Source organism: Adiantum capillus-veneris, chromosome 19 (assembly GCF_014529385.1).
Source record: "Adiantum capillus-veneris isolate H3 chromosome 19, ASM1452938v2, whole genome shotgun sequence".
Classification (NCBI taxonomy): domain Eukaryota; kingdom Viridiplantae; phylum Streptophyta; class Polypodiopsida; order Polypodiales; family Pteridaceae; genus Adiantum; species Adiantum capillus-veneris.
In genome coordinates, this window is record NC_140949.1 from 90,572,796 (window position 1) to 90,594,342 (window position 21,547).

Genomic DNA, 21,547 nt, shown 5'->3' on the forward strand with positions numbered 1-21,547 from the left:
ATTGCCAAAATGGAATGAGTTGAACACTTATGATAGGTATTCCAAGTGGTTAGTTAGAGTTCGTCCAGCTCAGACACTGACTTCAAATCATACAAGACTAGGATGAATTGTAAGGCTTGAACTGGAATATAGTATAAATTGGAAAATATAGTATAATATAGTATCCTGGGGCGGTCACTTATCAAAAGCTTCCTATATCACGTGCGTTCAAGAGGTTATTAATAATACCTCAATATACATACTATATTTACACTACGTGCCTATTTAAAAAACCCCCACCCCCCTTTGTATGGATACATTTTGATACATTTTGATCTTTTAATAATCCTCTCCGGTTAACTCACGTGATAGCATACACATTCTAAAAAGAGACCGCCCCGGTTATAGTATTTACATGGACCGGTCCCCCCTCCATTAGGCATTTGTATTATAGCTTCTCTCATTAAGAGAGACTTTGGACATTACAATTCTTTGTGTTCCTTGGTAAAAACTCCTTGGTGCTATGAAGATGGAAGTTTCATGCACCAAACTTACACGTGATAACACATAACATCAATTCCTCTTTGGTCTCAGACCCAAGACCTCACACACCTTCGAAGCCTTGGTGAGAGCTAGCAGGGTATGAGAGTAGTTCTAGAGGAAGAAGGAGTATTCTTATGGGAAATAAGTCTTTCATCACTTAATTACTCTTGTAACTTAGCTTAGCTTAATAATTACGTAATAGAGGAGAGAAGCATGGCATTGAAGCTTGGCTCTTGGTTGGATTTGCATTCCATATCCAAGAGTTGTTGGTGTAGGCCTCCATTCTCAAAACTTGGAGAAGAAGATGAGCTTTCCATTAAAGCTTGGAGAAGGATATGACTTTCTTGCTCTACACATGAGTTGTGTGAGTGTGTGTGGAATAATGACTTTACAAATCAGCCCCCTCTCTCATCTTGGTCGACCCCTCTTGAAATTTTCTCATGATGGCTTCCTACTGGCCCTTGAAAAGCTTAGCCAATAGCATTTGAGCAAGCTTTTTACTCATGCTGGCTTCCTATTGGGCGGTGAAAAGATTAGCCAATAGTATTTGAGAGGCCCAGTCAAGAGCCTTGTGACAAGTGTCCACCCCTTTACTCTTTTGTAAAATCTCAGATAATTAATTTAATTGTCTAAATTCTTATTGGACCTTTTAGTCTTCTGGCCAATAGGAATTAATTAGATTTGTGGGCTGCTTATTTCTCATTGGACCTTTTGACTGTCCAATAGTCTTTTTGGGAGATTAATTCTCATTGGTTCTTTTATCAAGCATTTCTAGAATAAGAAATTGAATTTACACTAGCTCATTCCTCATTGGTTCACCTCTTTGTCCATACAATAGGATTCTGGCAAGAATTGGGGGTTTTACTGCATGTCTGACATGTGTCCTATTTGCTTTGTGAAAAGTGTAGTATAGTGTGTGTGTGTGTGTGTGTGTGTGTGTGTGTGTGTGTGTGATTACCAGTCATCTATCTCTTTCCCAACTCGCCCACTCTTCTATCCTTTCCCTGTAGCCACTTCGTTGACTTTAGCATTCAACACTTTAGTCACTAAGAGCAGTCCCATGGCTTAGGACTTTCAGAGTAAAAATTTGGAACTTTTGCCTTTGGAAGTATTAATGGGGTTAAATCATAAGGTCTTTTCAACTCAATTGATGTACTTTGCTCTTTAGCAGACCATCCCTATCTGGATCCCCAATTCCCTTCTTTTGGATCCCCTGTTGAGAACGGTCTGGCAGCCTTTCCAATATCCAACCTTTGCTCCCCTTAGTATTTTCCCTATATTAAATGATGAGTTTAATATGAGAAAATCATTTGGGAAGTAGATATTAGGTTTTTATGAAATTACCTCTCTCTTGATATCATAGTTATCCTCTTCTATGTGGTGACGGACGCAAAAGCGCGATATGGACCCCGACGGCCTCTAAAACACCAGGAGCCGATGCACATCGCAAGCAGGTCACGGTAAAGCGAATAGAGGGCACCACCTAGCTTTGAGCAGCTAGGAGGCATACAACCAGGGTTTGAAATACCAAGGACTCTCCACACACACACACACACACACACACACACACACACACACACACACACACACACACACACACACAGAGAGAGAGAGAGAGAGAGAGAGAGAGAGAGAGAGAGAGAGAGAGAGAGAGAGAGAGAGAATAGACAGGTGATGAAAACCCTCGGGGGTGTGAGGGAGAATTATTCTCTTGTAATATTTAAAGCAACCTTATTTCCGATGAGGTGGCAATTCATGGTGATAGAGAGATAGAGGGAGAGATAGTGAGCCTACTTGGTGCGTTCTCTAGAGATGACTCACTCACACGAAAACCTTGCTAACATGAGTGTGTGTGGATTGACCGTTGTCATGCAGCTTCGCTTCCATGATAAGAAAAAGAGCAGAGAAATGCAAGCTACGCTTCTTTGAAGCCTACACATTAAGTGAGCAGTGATCAAGGCTTGATAACAGGCCAAGATTAATGATTAATGTATGCCAGATGCGGGTTAAAAGGTCCAACAGATGCCTCAATGATGCCAAAAATGAGTATGATTGAAGTGAGCACAGATGGAAGATTATGATCTAGAACCGCAGTGCTTGAAGTGCTCTACCGGCTTGTCTTTACAGCTCGTCGATTGGAGATATGGTGAAGAAGTTATGGTAGTTTCAAGTTCAAGTCGATTGCAGTTCCGTACCGGATTGGGCAAGTGCAGCTGAGGTGACAGAAATGAAATGAATGCACGGGCCTAAAGTGCTCACTTTGTGGAGCACGTCGGTCTTTTCAGATTAGTGATTGGAGTTCTGGTTACCAAGATATCGCCAGTTTAAGTTTTCCCGGGGCCCGGTTCCGTGCTAGGCCGATCGCCTCGGTCGGAGTGCCATCTGGAAATTACAGACTTAGCAGAGTTTGTATGCATTCTATGCAGTTTGAGAAGTCTACGGCTTGGCAGGTAGAGTCCGGTGTCAGTTATCGGCAATGCTGAACTCGGTTATTTTAGCATTATTCGAGATGTCGGAATGGACAATAAAAATTCACGATGATATTGTTAGTCAATGACTGCTTGAGAAAAATGTGCTGCTAGGTAATGCTTGGTCGATGTGTATACTAAATGTGGTGCTCAAAGCAAGGGAATGAAGCCTCCTGGAGTTGTTGTGAGTGCCAATGGTTTAGTCGATATGTATGCCAAATCTGGTGCCCATACAAAGCTCCACTATGAAGCCAAGTCCGCCGGCCAATAAACCCAAAGGCCGCCCGCCCATGGTGGCCACCCAAGTAAAGGGTAAATTGAGTGTGAAAAAGAAAAATAAAGAGAGGATCATGGAGTCGAAGCTGCGAACAGAGAGCGAGGGGGGAGAAGTTGCAGTCCCGCCGGCCAGCTTGAACCTTGGACGAGCTCCTGTGTGAAGAGACAGTTGAAGAGCAAGCTGGGGCGACCGTTTTTGGAGCCACTCCCGCTACATTTCGCGCACCTCATTCCCACCACTGCCACGTCATAGATCCGGTGCACGCCACGTCAGTGATGCTGGCGCTATTGAGGATGGAATATATATATCGCAATCAACAAAGGGCAGAGGGAGGAGGAGGTCATTGCATGCGGGAAAAAAGGGGAGGTAAGCTCGAGGGGAAGCAAAACGTGAAGAGGAGGAGAGGCGGCATAGCAAGAAAAAGAAGCCCGAACAGTTGGAAGAGGAAGGCTCTCTCTCTCTCTCGTGCTCAAGAAGGGTAAGCAAGGTGAGGGCTCTCGCCCTCTCTCTCTCTCTCTCTCGTCCTCAAATAGGAGCAAAGGAGGAAGCTTTCTCCTACTCCGATCCTCGGCAAGCAAAGCTCCCTCTCTCTTGTCTCGTCATCAAAACAAGCGAATCCAACGAGGGCAGGAGTTGCATGAGATGAACGAAAGCGAAGGAAGGCGAGGAGAGAATGAGGAGATGGGATTCGAGGCATAACGAAGAAAGGCAAAGATTCTTTCTCTCTCCCTTCATCTCCAATCAAAGCAAGAGAGGATTCTCTATCCCTCTCTCGGCAAGATATACAAGACAAGCTCTTTCTCTCTCCTACTCGAGCTTGAACAAGAAGCAAGCAATGCGAAAAACTTGTCAAAGAAAATCAAGCAAGAAGAGGAAGGAGCTTGAGGCTTTTTTCGAAGCAACTAAGGCGGGAAACTTAAGGCAAAGGCGAGCTTGGTCTTGAACCAAAGCAAGAGGCAGGAGCAGGTAAGAAGATCTCGGCAAGGGAAAGAGTGAAGTTTCGGAAGAGCAGATAAGCAGATTTCGGCAAGGGAAAGGATGATTGGCAAGAGCAGATAAGCAGATTCCGGCAAGATAAGGTACTCAAGAAGAAGAGAGTCGGAGGACCAAAGGCGAGGATAATTGATAATAATTGAGGCAGTGAACTGACTTGAAGCTTGCAGAATCTAATGGAACTTGAAGCAGATAAAGCGACAAGAGATAATTTCCATCACCGTCATCTGTTAAAGATTACATTAGCATTTTGTTAAGTTCGGTGTCGTTAACGGCTCAGCTAATCCTGTAAACGGGAGTTTAAACTCCTAATTAGCAGATGATCCAAGTGACAGTGTTGTTAACAGTCCGCCTTGGCTAAAGATTAAGTTGTACTCAAGCGTTAATCAATTAACTGATGATTACGGTGATTTCAAGATTCAGTTGCATCTATTGTTCTTGTTCTCTCTCTTTCCCACCTCCCATAGCCAGAGGCTCGGCTCACGTAGAGAACGCATATCCCTCAACTTATTTGGTGAACCCGACGTGAAACGAGCCGGGGTGGGAGGTTAAGATGGAGATGCCAGAAGAGTTAAAGCAGTTTATTGAAGATTTCAGTGCCAATGGATTTGATAAGAATCTGGCAGTTGCAGATTTGCCTAAAATGATGGAATTGGTTTAGGGGTATCTACAGGAAGCAAAAGCCATGCAGATAAAAAAGCAGACTGATGATGCTGTAGAGCTAGCACTTGATGCTGTTCGGGAGCAGTATTATAATTTTCAGGGATATGATCCAGAAGGTTTTATTGCATGTTATGAAGCTGAGATGAAGAGCCGAAATGTTCCAGAAGATCGGATGATTGCAGCTTTTGAGGAGGTTGTAAATTCGGATTTTAAAAAGCAGGTTCAAGAACTGGCAGAAGAATATCCCACATGATGGGACTATTTTGCAGAGGAATTTATTTACGAAAGCTCAAAGATTCTAGATCGGGACATAAAGGAGATTACAGAACGAAATAAGATTGTCTTCAGTAAAGGTGAAGGGGATCAAATGCAGATCCTCAACTATGATGAATTCTGGGAGCATATTTCTGCAAGAAGTAAAGCCAAAGAAAATGTTAAGCTGGAAGTAGCAGATTCAGTTCGAGAGGAGCTTATTTTGAGCAACGAAGAAAAGGTAAACGATGAATTTGATGCTGGAACAGATTTATATGATTTTTTTTCAAAGATTGCTTGCATGGACGCTACCTCTAATAATGGTTCCAGTGAAGACATAGACAGTGCAGCAAGCGGTTCGCAAGCTGTTGATCTTGACATGGGTTATTGTGAAAGAGTTTATCAAGCAGATGAACCTCTACAGGATGTTACTGAAGCTATCAGCACTATAGGCGAGCATGTTAACATGTTTGCTGCAGATGATTGCATAAACAAAGCTATTATATACAAAGTAGGTGATGAAGTGACTAAAATTGTGGACCCAACATAGGATGAGCTTGAGGATGTCAATGAACCTATGATTGCTACTAACAATATGCTTGCAGATGATGCTATCAGAAGAGGATGCTATAATCAATGAATTTTTGTCTAGATCTGAAGGAGATGTTTATGGAAATATAGAAGAACTTTCTGATGCATATACCTCTTCAGAGGGGGTGCCAGATGAGCCTTTAAAGCTCTATAATGTATTGCTAAGTAACATGGATGCAGATGAGGAAGCAGAGGATGACATGGAGGAGTATGGAGATTGCTTGGATCATATTGATTGTGAACAGGTTATCGACGACAGGTATTTTACATCTATGCTTGTAGATGGACTGCATGAGGAGATAACTCCTATAGTTTTGACGAATGTTGAGACTTCCAAGGGTGATTTTCCCGAGGATACTATGGATGAAGATCTACAGGATAAAGCTGTTTTTCATGATCAAGCTAAAATCCCAACAGGTGAAAATTTGTCTGATGATACAGGTCTAGAGACTCCCAAGGTTTTTTGTGATGGTTATGAAGCTAGAGGGGTGATGATGCTAAATCATCCTTGATACTGCAAAAGGTGCTCAAGGTTTTTCATTTCCTTGCGCAATGTGCCAAATGTAGCTGGATTTGGATATTATTCCTATTGATGCTTATGTCAGTGATGTCTTGGCTGCCAGTAAAAGGGAGTCAGATTTTTTTAATGCTTTCTGGTAACGATCTTAAGTTGCCAATAGTTTACGGGATGTGGGTATTGCACTATGTTTCAGGTGAAGCTGTAGTATATTGCGAAGCACATCAATGCTATGTGATCTCGATGGTGTTTGATCCAGGAGATTCTAAGGATATTCATAAGTAGATTCAATATGGATGGATAATGATCAGTATGCATAGAATTGTGTGCTTTTTGAACCAAGGGTAACATATTTGCACCATAAATGCTTGATATTGACTGATACAGGAAATGTATGCTCATGCGGATGTTATGTTGCTCCAGTGTGTGGGAAATTCCTTATTATACCATTTGATCCTGGGGGTTACTAAAGTGCAAGTTGCAAATGTAAAGGATACCATATGCCTGATGTAGCAGGCTGCATGATGGAAGGTTTTTTTTTCTAGGTTATGTTAAGTCAGAAGAGTGTTTGGTTATGCATTCAATAAGATAACATGGCTAGCTTCCAGCTAACTTCTTTGGACAATTAATGAAGTATCTTCACATCTTTTGAGTTGGCTCTACTAACAGAACTTGAGGTAAAGGACTTGACGGCCATTCCGTGTGCAGACAGAGTAAGGCATACTTGAGCTTGACAGGGTTCCTTAAGAGAGAGCTTAATGGTCAAGCCATGTGCATCACCAACTGGAGCACTTGTGTCTGGCGGGGTTCATTAAACAAGTTATCCATGATTAAATGCTTTGAAGATACGGCAGATACAGTTCAAAGATTTTTGATGGATAGCTACCTAATGATTAAGCTAAAACATTGATGATAGGGTATAAACCTTATTTCATTTTTCATATGTTTACCAGTTAAGTGAGTCTGATGATGGAAAGAGCTTAAGGTACCTGTATAGCAGATGCAGATTGAAGTGTTGTTGGCACAGACGGGAGGCTGTGCAGGTTCAGAGAGGGTGGATGTCGTGCAACTCCGCTTCCATGATAAGAAAAAAAGCAGAGAAATACAAGCTACACTTCTTTGAAGCCTACACATTAAGTGAGCAGTGATCAAGGCTTGATAACAGGCCAAGCTTAATGATTAATGTATGCCAGATGCGGGTTAAAAGGGCCAATAGATGCCTCAATGATGCCAAAAATGAGTATGATTGAAGTGAGCACAGATGGAAGATTATGATCTAGAACTACAATGCTTGAAGTGCTCTACCGGCCTGTCTTTACGGCTCGTCAATTGGAGCTACGGTGAAGAAGTTCTGGCAGTTTAAAGTTCAAGTCGATTGCAGATCCGTACCGGATTGAGGACTGCAGCTGAGGTGACAGAAATGAAATGAATGCCCAGGCCTAAAGTGCTCACTTTGTGGAGCACGTCGGTCACGTCGGTCTTTTCAGATTAGTGATTGGAGTTCTGGTTGCCAAGATATCACCAGTTTAAGTTTCCCCGGGGGCCGGTTCCGTGCTAGGCCGATCGCCTCGGTTGGAGCGCCATCTGGAAATTTACAGCCTTAGTAGAGTTTGTATGCGTTCAATGCAGTTTGAGAAGTCTACGGCTTGGCAGGCAGAGTCTGGTGTCAGTTATCGGCAATGCTGAGCTGGGTTATTTTAGCATTATTCGAGATGTCAGAATGGACAATAAAAATTCACGATGATATTGTTAGTTAATGACTACTCAAGAAAAATGTGCTGCTAGGTAATGCTTGGCCGATGTGTATACTAAATGTGGTGCTCAAAGCAAGGGAATGAAGCCTCATGGAGTTGTTGTGCTTGCCCATGCTTTAGTCGATATGTATGCCAAATCTGGTGCCCATACAAAGCTCCACTATGAAGCGAAGGCCGCCCAATAAACCCAAAGGCCGCTCGCCCATGGTGGCCACCCAAGTAAAGGGTAAATTGAGTGTGAAAAAGAAAAATAAAGAGAGGAGCATGGTGTCGAAGCTGCGAACAGAGAGCGAGGGGGGTGACCATTTTTGGAGCCACTCCCGCTACATTTCGTGCACCTCACTCCCACCACTGCCATGTCATAGATCCGGTGCACGCCACGTCAATGACGCCGGCGCTATTGAGGGGGGAATATATATATAGCAATCAACGAAGGGCAGAGGGAGGAGGAATTCATTGCATGCGGGAAAAAAGGGGAGGTAAGCTCGAGAGGAAGCAAAACGTGAAGAGGAGGAAAGGCGGCATAGCAAGAAAAAGAAGCACGAACAGTTGGAAGAGGAAGGCTCTCCCTCTCTCGTGTTCGAGAAGGGTAAGCAAGGCGAGGGCTCTCGCCCTCTCTCTCTCTCTCGTCCTCGAATAGGAGCAAAGGGGGAAGCTTTCTCCTACTCCGATCCTCAGCAAGCAAAGCTCCCTCTCTCTTGCTCTCGTCATCAAAACAAGGGAAGCCAACGAGGGCATGAGTTGCATGAGATGAATGAAAGGGAAGGAAGGCGAGGAGAGAACGAGGAGATGGGATTCGAGGCATAACGAAGAAAGGCAAAGCTTCTTTCTCTCTCTCTCCATCTCCAATCAAAGCAAGAGAGGATTCTCTCTCTCTCTCGGCAAGAGATACAGGACAAGCTCTTTCTCTCTCCTACTTGAGGTTGAACAAGAAGCAAGCAATGCGAGAAACTTGTCAAAGCGAATCAAGCAAGAAGAGGAAGGATCTTGAGGCTTTTTTTTGAAGAAACTAAGGCGGGAAACTTAAGGCAAAGGCGAGCTTGGTCTTGAACCAAAGCAAGAGGCAAGAGAAGGTAAGAAGATCTCGGCAAGGGAAAGAGTGAAGTTTGGCAAGAGCAGATAAGCAGATTTCGGCAAGGGAAAGGATGATTGGCAAGAGCAGATAAGCAGATTCCGGCAAGATAAAGTACTCAAGAAGAAGTTAGTCGAAGGACCAAAGGCGAGGATAATTGATAATAATTGAGGCAGTGAACTGACTTTAAGCTTGCAGAATCTAATGGAACTTGAAGCAGATAAAGCGACAATAGATAATTTCCATCACCGTCATCTGTTAAAGATTACATTAGCATTTTGTTGAGTCCGGTGTCGTTAACGACTCGGATAATCCTATAAACGGGAGTTTAAACGCCTAATTAGCAGATGATCCAAGTTGTACTCAAGTGTTAATCAATTAACTGATGATTATGGTGATTTCAAGATTCAGTTGCATCTACTGTTCTTTTTCTCTCTCTTTCACACCTCCCACAGCCAGAGGCCCGGCGCCTGCCCGGCTCACGTAGCGAACGCATATCCCCCGACACCGTTGGAGTCAAGATGTGGACATAGCTTCATAGTACAATTTCCAAAGTGAATCACTACTCTAAGTCCCCTCTCTCGTGGTGCAAATGTTTCTTTTTTTGTCGATGTCGATGTTGTTAGGTTTCTTTTTTTATGCTTTTTGTTGTGAGTGTGCGTATACACGTGTGTGTACTGTGTATGGGTGAGTGTGCGTATATATTTGTGAGTGCGCGAGCATGAGTGTGTATATGTGTGGATGTATGTATGTGCATATTAACATGCGTGTGAACGAGCGGGTATATGGATTATGTATATAAATAAATATACTTTTTTATGTTTCGGTGGTTTACTGCTGCAGGGAACTGGCGATGTGAGCGTGAGTGAGTGTATTTACCAACGCACCTGTACAGGCTTGCTCCGGGAGCGCGACAGAGAGAGAGTTTCGGACCGGGCCAGATGCGCCGGGGGTGAGTGGTTGAGGGTGGGGTGTGTGTGTGTGTGTGTGTGATAGAGAGAGAGAGAGAGAGAGAGAGAGAGAGAGAGAGAGAGAGAGAGAGAGAGAGAGAGAGAGAGAGAGAGAGAGAGAGAGAGAGAGAGAGAGAGAGAGAGAGAGTGTATGCTCTGGTGCGACGCCTGTACAGGCCGAAGAGAGAGAGAGAGAGAGAGAGAGAGAGAGAGAGAGAATTGAGTGAGAGAAAGCGGGCTGCCTGCGGGCTGAGAGCAAACACAACGAGAGAGAGAGAGAGTGAGGGTGGTTTGAAGTGGCGAGGGAGGGTGAGAAGGGGATAGGGTGTGTGTGTGTGTGTATGTGCTGCACCTTCGGGCTGGGTTCGGGAGCGAGAGAGAGGAGGTGGCGGTGTGGCCTGTATTCGACAGAGGGCGAAAGGGGGGGGGGGGGGGGGGGGGGGGGGGTTTCTAGTCAATGGGAAAAAGGGGATGGGGGATTTAGGAGTTATATATATAGAGAGAGAGTATTGTCTTTAAGGCGGGTTCCCATCATGGGGGGGGAAGAGAGTGAGAGAGAGTGTGTGAGTGGAGGGGGATAGGGGGGGAAGATAAGGAGGAGGGGGCTATGTAGGGAAGTGAATGTAGGAGAGAGAGAATTGAGAGAGAGAGAGAGAGAGAGAGAGAGAGAGAGAGAGAGAGAGAGAGAGAGAGAGAGAGAGAGAGAGAGAGAGAGAGAGAGAGAGAGAGAGAGAGAGATTAAGTGGATTCTCTCCTATTTCTTGCAAGACCACTCTCCCAAGAGAGAGAGAGAGAGAGAGAGAGAGAGAGAGAGCTAATGGGAGGGGAAAGATAGGGAGGGGGGGGTGTAGGCTAGTGGTCGCCATGGCTGGGAAGAAAACAAGGGGGGGGGGGGGGGGTATGGAGAGTGAAGCCGAAGGGGGTGTGGACAAGAGGGGAGATGGGGTATAGTATGGCGGCCCGCTAGGGCTGGGATGTGAACAAGCAAAGAGAGAGAGAGAGAGAGAGAGAGAGAGAGAGAGAGAGAGAGAGAGAGAGAGAGAGAGAGAGAGAGAGAGAGAGAGAGAGAGAGAGAGAGAGAGAGAGAGAGAGAGAATACAAAATGCGTGGCGGCCCGCTAGAGGGAGTGACAGTGGTATCGCGTCCTATGTGCCCACTGGGCCAGGTGATGCAACAACAGAGTAAGTGAGAGAGAGAGAATTGGCGGAGCCGGGCAGTAGGAGAGAGAGACTCTGTCTTCTGGCGATAATGGAGAGGTGTGGCCAAACTGGTGGCGCCCCGCTAGTGGTTAAGCCTAAAGGGTGGTGAATGGTAAAGAACTTTCCCTTTTCTTTGCCTTTGGTAATATGCTCTCCCCTTCTTGGGGTATGGTTCTCGCGGTCGCGGTTTTGAAAACCGACCATCAGAGGTAGAGAAGATAAAGCCTAATGAGTAGTCCATTTGCTAGCGGGTAGAGAATCCCTATTTCACCCTATGACATCGTTCCATAACGAAGGACTAATCCATTTGGCGCTTGAGAAACTTAGTAGCTGCTGCAAGCATGTCTACTCATTAGTCCGTATCAATCTTCCATAGTAGAGTGACAAGCTCTACTTGGTGTTTGGGAGACGTCATCGCCACAAACATGATCCTAAACATGCATACTTATTAACATTTGTGCACAATAAAGAAAAAAAGAGAGTCTTATAAGACAAAAACATTGATCATTTTAAACATATTTACATTTGCTTACTCTAGTGAATCATTGTAAGCATTGACAAGGTTTAGGTTATCCTTTAATTGTATGCCTTGCATCCATCTAGCATCTTCAAAAGGATAATTCTTAAACTTAATAAGATACCGTTGGATAATCTTACCGCCTCTCAGTACCTTGTCTTCGTGTCGGAGAATGCACTCGGGCTGCAGTACCTCTTCTTGGTCTTCAATCTCCGGTGGGTCTTCTATGGTTGCTTCTTGGGGTGACTCTCCTTGGTAAGGCTTTAACAGGCTCACATGGAAAGCATTGTGTATGAGCCAGTGTTTGGGAAACTTGAGCTGATAAGCCGTCTCACTGATTGGCTTAAGAATTTGAAAGGGGTCATAGTACCTTTTTGCTAGTTTAGCATAGTACTTTTGGTGTCCTATAGGATTCTTGCCCGTCGTGTGCCTTAACCGAGCCTTGGGAAATTTAAGCAAGACCCAATCATTTTATTTAAAGTTTAGGGCTCTTCTGTGCTTGTTAGCAGTAGCCTTTTGCCTTTGCTATGAGATGGATATAGAATCTTTAATCTTTTGGAAAGATTCTTGTAGGTCGCGGCTATATTCATTTGCAGCGAAGATCTTCCCATGTACCTTAAGTATCAAGGGACTTTTTGATCTTCCCTCAATTACCTCAAAAGGTGCTTTTCCCATGGATGGATGTATTGTGTTATTGTAAGTATATTCCGCTAAAGGTAAGTTCTTCTCCCATTGGGACCTTTGATCTACTTCGGTGACATAAGCTTTTAGTAGATCAAGAATTGTTAGGTTAGCTATCCCACTTTGGCCATCCGTTTGCAGGTGATAGGCCAAAGAGAAATTTAGCTTTGTACCTAAATTCTCAAAGAGACCCTTCCAAAAATTTCTGGTCATTCTAGGATCTCTATCCGACACTATTGACTTTGGCAAGCCATGGTACTTAAAGATTTGTGATATAAAAAGGGTTGCCATTTGATGGGCCTTAATAGTCTTTTTGACAGGTATGAAATGCGCTTGTTTGTTGAACCTGTCAACTATTGTCCATATTCCCGTATTCCTATGGATAGACTTAGGCAATCCAAAGATAAAATCCATGGATATGCTCTCCGAGGGTAAATTAGGGATTGGCAAAGGTTGAAGCAAACCAAGTTGCTTCCCTCTATCAAACTTTGTCTTGTGGAAAACCACACATTCTGAAACATACTCTTGTATGTCCACTTTCATGGTAGGCCAATAGAAGTACATTTCTATTCCTCTTAGGGTAGCTTGAATCCCTCTATGCCCCACATATGGAGGAGCATGAGATTCATACATTACCTTCTCACGTAGTGAGTTAGTAATGCATAGCTATTACCATAGAGAAGATAACCATCTTGTAGGGTAAATGGTTCCTCTTTCTTCCCTAGTGCAAGGGCTGACATCACATCTTTAAAATTGGGATCAATAGCGTAGTCATCTATCATAGAAGATAGATCATTGTAAGTTGCTATGGAAACCGCATTCACTCTCGATCGTCTTTAGAGTGCATCAGTGACTTGATTATTCTTGCCAGTAATGTGAGCAATATGAAAATGAAATTGCAAAAGGAAATTTGCCCACCTCATTTGTTTGTGGGAGAGCTTGGTCTGCGTCATGAAGTACTTGAGGCTTTGATGATCCGTCTGCAGAATGAAACGAGTCCCCACTAACTAGTGCTTCCATGTGTCTAAGGAATGTAGAACTACGAAGAGTTCCTTTTCATATATGCCTAGAGCTTGCTCAATTGGGCCGAGCCTTCGACTTTCATATGCTATGGCGTGCCCTTCTAGGAGTAGCACGGCTCCAAGTCAAATCACCACAAGCGTCGCATTGGACCTCAAATGGCTTTGAGAGATCCGGTAGTGTAAGCATAGGTTGAGAGATAAGCTTCTCTTTAAGCTTTTCAAAAGCGGTGCTCTCCTTGGTAGTCCATGCATACTTAATATTCTTTTTTGTTAGGTCATTCAATGGTCCTGCTATGAGTGAGAATTTTTCTATGAAGCGTCTATAGTATGCACTCATACCTATAAAGCTTCTTAATTTATGGAGATTCTTTGGATTAGTCCATGATTTTATTACTTCTAACTTTGATGGATCCATTTGGATGCCATCTTTAGAGATAATATGACCTAAATACTGAATCTCTTGTAAGAAAAAATCACTTTTCTTTTGATTTATGTAAAGCTTATTCTCTTGCAGAACTTTGAAAAATTACCTGGATGTGTTGTTTGTGTTTGTCCAATGAATTGGAGTAGATGATTATATCATCAAAGAACACTCTAGTGTAACTGCAGTGAGACCTAAAGAGCTTCTCCATCATGCGGTTGAATGTAGCTAGAGCATTGGTCAAGCCAAAAGGCATGCATGACAATGAATTCGTAGAGACCAAACGTAGTGTGAAATGCGGTCTTTACAATGTCTTGATCCACTATCCTTATTTGGTGATAGCCACTTTTTAGGTCGATCCTTGTAGCTTATCAAATAGGTCTTCTATCCGCGGAATGGGAAACCTATTTTTGAAGTGATCCTATTTAGTGCTCTATAGTCGACACACATACAATATGTGCCATCTTTCTTTTGCACTAATAAACCTGGTGAACAAAATGGAGATGAATAAGGCCTAACCATTCCTTTCTCAACCAACTCATGAACTTGCCGCATAATTTCCTCTTGTTGAGCTTGAGAAACTCGATAAGGAGGTTTATTAGGCGGTGAGCTTCCTAGAAGAAGCTCAATTGCATAATCATCATCCCCTCGTTTTGGAGGCAATTCATTAGGGATGTCGTCAATAAAAACATCTTGGAATTCATTAAGGAAATTAAATAACCCTAATTCTTTTTTATTTTATTTATTTTTATTTGACAGAACATTAGGTTCATTTTGAGAGTCTTTTACAAATATCATGTACACGAAAATAGAGCTCTTTATTGACTTATCAAAAGCTTGCTTATGTACAAGAGGTATAGTGTTACCTGACTTGTTCGCATATATGTACATGTCTTTGTCCCTATACTTAAAGATAATTCGCCTTTCAGGGAACTTGATGTTGGATGACATGCGATCAAACCATGGTGCCCCTAGAATTACATCCTCATGCTTAAGGGGAGAGATGAAGAAATCCTCTTTGTCTACATAGCTTTGGACATGAAGCCTCAATTTTCCAATTAAGGGAGTAACTGGGACTTCTTCTCCCTTGAAAGCACCATCAACTGGTAGGGTATTTCCCATCTCAAAGGCTTGGATGCCTAGCTTAGTCTCCAACTCCGTGGATATGAAATTGTGAGTAGAGCCATTGTCGAAGAGAATGAAAGCATCATGTTCTCTCACCTTTCCCCAAGCATGGCATAGAGGAGATCCTTTGCGATGAGCATCTTCTTCTTGAACTTCAATTGTGAAATCTCTAGGAGGTTCATTGCTCCCTCCTTCAACTGTTTAAACTTCGAAAACCTCTTCTAAGCGGCATAGGATTTCCTATGGACTCTCCTTTTGAGTTCTTTGGGAGCCGCACCATCACTTCCTTCAGAAGATCAGGAGGATGATGAAGATGGAGAAGAGGGTGACCTCTTTCTCGCCTTTTTCTTCTCATACTTCCTTTATTCCTTCTTTGAATTATGGTGAGAAGGACTATCCGATGGTCTTCTTCGTTTAGGGGGTGTTGGAGAGCGTTTTGCCCGCCATCTTCGTGGTGCCATATCCGTCGAGGTGGTGGGAGATTTACTTCTTTCTTGTTCTTTTGGTGGGTGATCTACCATTGAGATTTGGGCTCTTCTTGGTGAGGGAGTTGCTCTGTCATCTTGTAAGCTTTTGGGTCCTTCGTATGGGTCCTCCTCTTCTCTCACCGTAGAGAGCCCTCTTTTAAAAATCTCACTAGGAGCTTTCATAGGCACTCCCTCTTCTAGGTGAGGAGATTGGAGAATCCCATGGATACATAATTGCTGTTGTACTTCACCTTGGAGGGATGGGTTGCCCATGACTTGTTGAAGCCTAGTAACAAGATAGTTCACAAGCATAGGGGTGTCATTAGTAGCTTGATCATTAGCAAAATCAAAGCCATCAACATTAATTTCAGTCTCTCTTACTATTGTTAGCCATTCTAAGTAAGATTTAGGTGTAATTTTTTACTTTTACTTTGGCACTTCAAGCCCTAGTTGCTACTCTTTACTTTCAAAGATAAGCACTCAAGCGTCTATACCCGTGGCTCAAAATATCATTAATTGCAAGGAATAAAAGAGAGGGTTTATCATAGCCTAGTCGGCACTAGTTCCTGTCAAGCTTCTAATAGCTCAATAATGGTTAAGCCATAGGCAAGCCCCTTGGGACTCCATTATTAAGACCATGACTCTCAACGGTGATATCCCATTAACTGCACGAAGCAGGCACACCTCAAGGCTAATAAATCCCTATTCTACTTACCCTCATGCAATTAATAATACCAACCATTTGTAGCAAGCTTGAGGAGCTCTCTTCTTGAGCAAGAAAAGAGAAACCAATAGTTCTGATACTAATGTAACATTTAATTGTCTAAATAGCTTGTAAATAGCGGAAAATAACTTAACATAGTGAGCATTTCATTAAGAGCAAGTTCCTAATGAACATAAAAGAGTGCTTGGTTGGAGATAGCAACATTAGCATAACACGTAATTAGTTTGGCATAACAATACTTGAAAAGAGGGAGAGAAATAGAACAATTGACAACTATTGAGGACCCAATTTACATGGACTGGTCCCCCCTCCATTAGGCATTTGTATTATAGATTCTCCCATTAAGATAGACTTTGTACAACACAATTCTTTGTGTTCCTTGGTAAAAACTCGTTGGTGTCATGAAGATGGAAGATTCATGCACCAAACTTACACGTTGTGAGCGGGATGGAAACACACACAATGCCTCTATAATGACCCGACACACACTCTTGGGATGATACACACACACACACACACACACACACACAATATGGGGCACCACTCGGCTTACACAATCCACCTGACCGAGACAGGGAACACATGGATGGAGTGAGAGGAGAGAGACTATCCACTTTCCCACTCCACACAGAGACAAAAAAAAAAAAAAAAAAAAAACTCAGCTCAAAAGAGGAGAACTTATGATATTTATATACAAATGATCTTGGTCCAACACCAATGGGGAAAATAGCTCACACAATATGGGTAAAATATGCCAGATACAATCACAAACTGGAGCAGAAGCTTCGCTCATAGGAGAAACTTACACAGCGAAAACAGCAGAAAAAGAGTGAGGAATTTGGAAAAATGGACAGTGCCATCGCATCTAGAAAGGCCCAAAACCCCAATCTACAATGTCAAAGTGCTCAAATCCGACCTCGAATGAGCAGTTTACGGCCAAAACAGGCTCCAAAAACCCCAAAAACACATATGTGGATGTTCTTTCTCTTCTCTCCACTCTTTTTCTTATCATCTCTCTGTTTTTTCAGTTCCCACACTTAGCTTTATTATTTGGTCACCCTTGGCCTTTAAAATGACCTCAAACGGACCCCGAACAAGCCAAAAACTGACCTCGCAGTGCATAGTTGTCACCTTGTTGCATCCATCGCACACCTGACACTCAACTTTTTCCAATAATGCATCCCGCCACCACTTGAAGTGGCCCAAAAATATGGTCTTCATGATGACATTTCTGCATAATTATCACAAGAAAACACCCACGTTGTGTCCGTACTCATCCACCTGCAAATATTGACCCCCTTTGACCTCCTAACGCCCCTAGATGCCATCTGACGTACCTGCTTACCTCATGTCGTCGGCCCGGGAATAGCTTCCTCGAGAAGTTTTATGAGCTACCAACTCCTCATTATTATATAAAAAACACACTGGTACTAGTAACGATGAAAATCGATGCACTATGTAGATTCTATCCTACCTGTACACATGTGGGCCCCACATAACCACCTTGCTCTGGAAAATGGGCATTCCTTTATTCGATGCACCATGCATGGGTATGTACATATGCGCAATCCCTTGCTCCAAAAAACTCCTGATATAATTTGCCCATCCCCTAGCCTGCTAGATCATTCATGATCAGCAGTAGCAAAAAGCGATATGAGACTCGCAGCGTCACAAGTCTCCTCATCCAGCACAGACATTACTTGCTACACAGACAGCTCATCTTGCTCCACCATCATTAACCTGGCATGATATAATTTAAGACACAATCCATTGACCCTTGACTTATGCAGAATCCCATCCAGGTTAGCCAGCTGATATGTACCATTTGGAAAACACTCCACCACCTTGAAAGGGCCTTCCCACTTAATTTGAAACTTCTTTTGGAAGGTGTTGTCCAGCTTACTGTTGTAGCGCAAAACCAAGTCATGCTTCTTGATACCCTTACTTTTGACCTTTTCATTTATCTTTGCCAAAGCCTTATCCTGCATCTGCCCATAATGTTCCAATGCACTCATCCTATCCAGCTGACCCTCTTGTAACTATAAGAGCCTCTCTTTGAATGTATCACTAGACAGCCCAAGCAACTTCTCTAGCATCTTTACTGCAGGCAACTCTACCTCCACAGGCAATAGTGCTTCCTTTCCATACACCAAATGAAATGCAGTAAACCCTGTACCTGTCTTCACCTAAGTACGGTAATCCCATAATGCACTAGGCAATTCCAAATCCCAATTCTTTCCTTGGTGCTCTGTCACCTTCGAAAGAATTTGCACCAACTCACCATTGAATCTTTCATTTAAGCCATTACACTGTACATAATAAGGAGTGGTATGCTGGTGCCTAATCTTCATCTTCACACATAAAAAATCTAGCAGTTTAGCTCTAAATCATGGCCCCTTATCTGAAAGTAGCTCCAGTGGCACCCCAAACTTGCAACATATTTCATCATACACAAATTTTGCCACATCCTTTGCAATGATCTGTTTTACTGCTATAGCCTCTGCCCATCTAGAGAGATAGTCCACTGCAGTCAAAATATCAATTTCATCAATCCCCCACTTTTCAAACACATCAAATGCCATAATGGTTTTTCGTAGCTCTGGCTTCAACACTCTCTTCCCAAATGCTTGACACCTATTGCAAGACCTACACCAATGGTGAACATCCTTGTGCAAACTAGGCCATACATACCCCTCTTGCAAGATCTTATGCAAGGTAATCTTTAGAGAAAAATGGCCGCCACATGCAGCTTCATGATTCTCTTCCAACACTCGATAAAGCTCCTCCCGCCAAGGTACACATCTCAACACGAGATCAGCCCCTTTCATGTATAAGACATTACCAATCAATTTGTACCTGTATGCTCTACACACAAAACCATACTTCTTAGACTTCTGAATCTCCTTTGGAATGATTCCTGTTAGCAAAAACTCCTCTTCTTGAGCAAAACTTTCCCGCCATGATAAAGAGGTAAAGTGGTCCTCAACACAAATAGCTCCCCAATCATGCTTTGAGCTGCTTCATGTGCCTCTCCATTTAGAGCACGTTCAATGTGTCTGATGCTCCATGCTTCAAACTTTTTTAACAGGCCTTTAATTCTGAAACACATTTCCTTCAATGAGGTGTTCTTGCTCTTCCACACACCCAACACTTGCTTCACAATTAACAAGGCATCACCTTTTATGCTCAACCTTCTAACCCCATGCTTCAAAAAAATGTGTAATCCAGATTCCAATGTAGCATATTCAGCTTCATTGTTACTATGTGCATCCAATTTGAACCCTCTCTTGCATACTAGCTTCCCCTCTGGATCATAAAGTGCTATACCCCCTAAAGCCGCATCATGGCTTTTTCTGTATGAGCCATCAAAGAACAACACATGTGCATTGCTGATATGTGGCACTTCTTCAACTACCTTTCTCACCACCTCTTCCTTAACACTAGAATGGTAACCTAACAGGACATAAAAGTGTCCTTTCAAGGTTTTGGGAAAAATTTCCAAAACCATAGTAGATCCACTCATTTTGAAAAATCCTTTCATGAGCTTATAGTTCAATAACTACTACATATGGAAAAAATGAGAAACTTGTAATTTTTCTCATCCCTTGGTCACTACAAGCCTCCAAAGTTGATGGACCAGTGCATTTTTCCCAAAACAACAATTTCTTACGGTTGATTGCATATAAATAAGACTGGGGACTTTTGTAGGACATGAGATAAAATGCCCCGTTAACTTCAATGGGTTGGTGACCAAAACATATGGTTGCTTTTACCTCACTAATTTGTTTTTGGTAAAAAAAAATAGGTACAAAAAAGTTGCATTTTTGCCATTCTGCGGACCTATCATCAAAGTTTCTATAGTCACGCTCAACACAGATACTATATACATGTTTTATTAGTTTCCTTTGGGCCTTTGGATTCAAAAGGAGCCATGGAGCATGTCAAAAGGATAATGGATCTCTTACAATTGGAACCTTGGGGGCAATGATAAAGTGCTAAATACAGCAAACATGAAAAAACTGGGTTTAGCATTATGACCTCTAGAAACCCATAAAAACTACTCAATATCTAGCCAAGTTTGTAGTCTTTGATTAGATATGGTTACTACCTACAAATTACACACAATTAGCCTAAGAAACTAGCAATATTGAGAGAGTTATACTTGCTACTCTAAAATGTATCGTATTCTTCAGCAATCAAAAAACTCAACCATCATCATAATATGCTATATAGCATATTAGGTCCCCCAAAACTCAAGGAAGATTAGCTTTATGTTATACATTACACTTACACAATCAAAATTGAATTTGGATATCAAAAGAAAGCCACCAAAAAAATCGTAAAAGTGCTAATTTTGGCAAGAAAACAGGATTATGCAATTCTTATAAATTGGTCTCATAACTTTCAATTTTAACACTTACCTCTCCCTACAAGCATCAAAACATGTTGAGAACTATGAAGGCCTAACCTCTAGCCATCTAAACCTCACAAACATGAAGTTTAGAGTGGTATAGTTGCCAGAAATTGAAAAAAGGCCAAAAACAGGACCCGTTTTTTCACACAGTTTAGGTTCAAAAATGTTGTGCAAGAGTAAGGTTAATGGTGAGATCGATATTCAAAAAAAAATGCTAAGTTTTTTTCAGCTCATAAGGCAACTTTGTGGGTATATAGCACCTAGAAATTCATTTTCATACTCTTCAAATAATTCAAGCAAAATGGTCACTTAATAGGACACAAAAGTGTCCAAGGACATAAAAGTGTCCTGTTACCATTCTAGTATTAACAAGAAGGGGATTCTCCTTATAAGTCAACAAATCAGCTAGGGTAGCTCTTGTATTGTCTTCCACTAGAAAAGAGAACTCAAACTCTTGTAGCTCAATTACCCACTTCTTGACCACATTTGACATGTTAGTGCCATTAATTAACTGTGGCAAAAAGACATAAGTCGTCAAAAAAACAAAACGTCGTGGTAGTGAGGTGGTCCGGGGCGGGCAACAAGAGAGGCGACCTCTAAACACCCCTCAAGGCTCCCGTGCTGCTCAATTGGGGCTGGGGCAACCACAAGCACAACACAACAACAAACCCACAGCCAAACCAAAACAAGATAGGGGCACCACCTAGTTATGGTATGCGAACTAGGACGCAAGAGAGATTTTGGCACAACCAAGAAGATGCACCACACAACACACACAAACAACCTCACACCAAGACACACATGAAATGGACCAGAGAGAGCTAGAGCAAAGGGAAGAGAGAGAGGGAAGGATCTTGCGTAATACCTTATTTGTGACTTGCAAATGGAGATGGTTCGTTATGATGCTATCGTAGAACT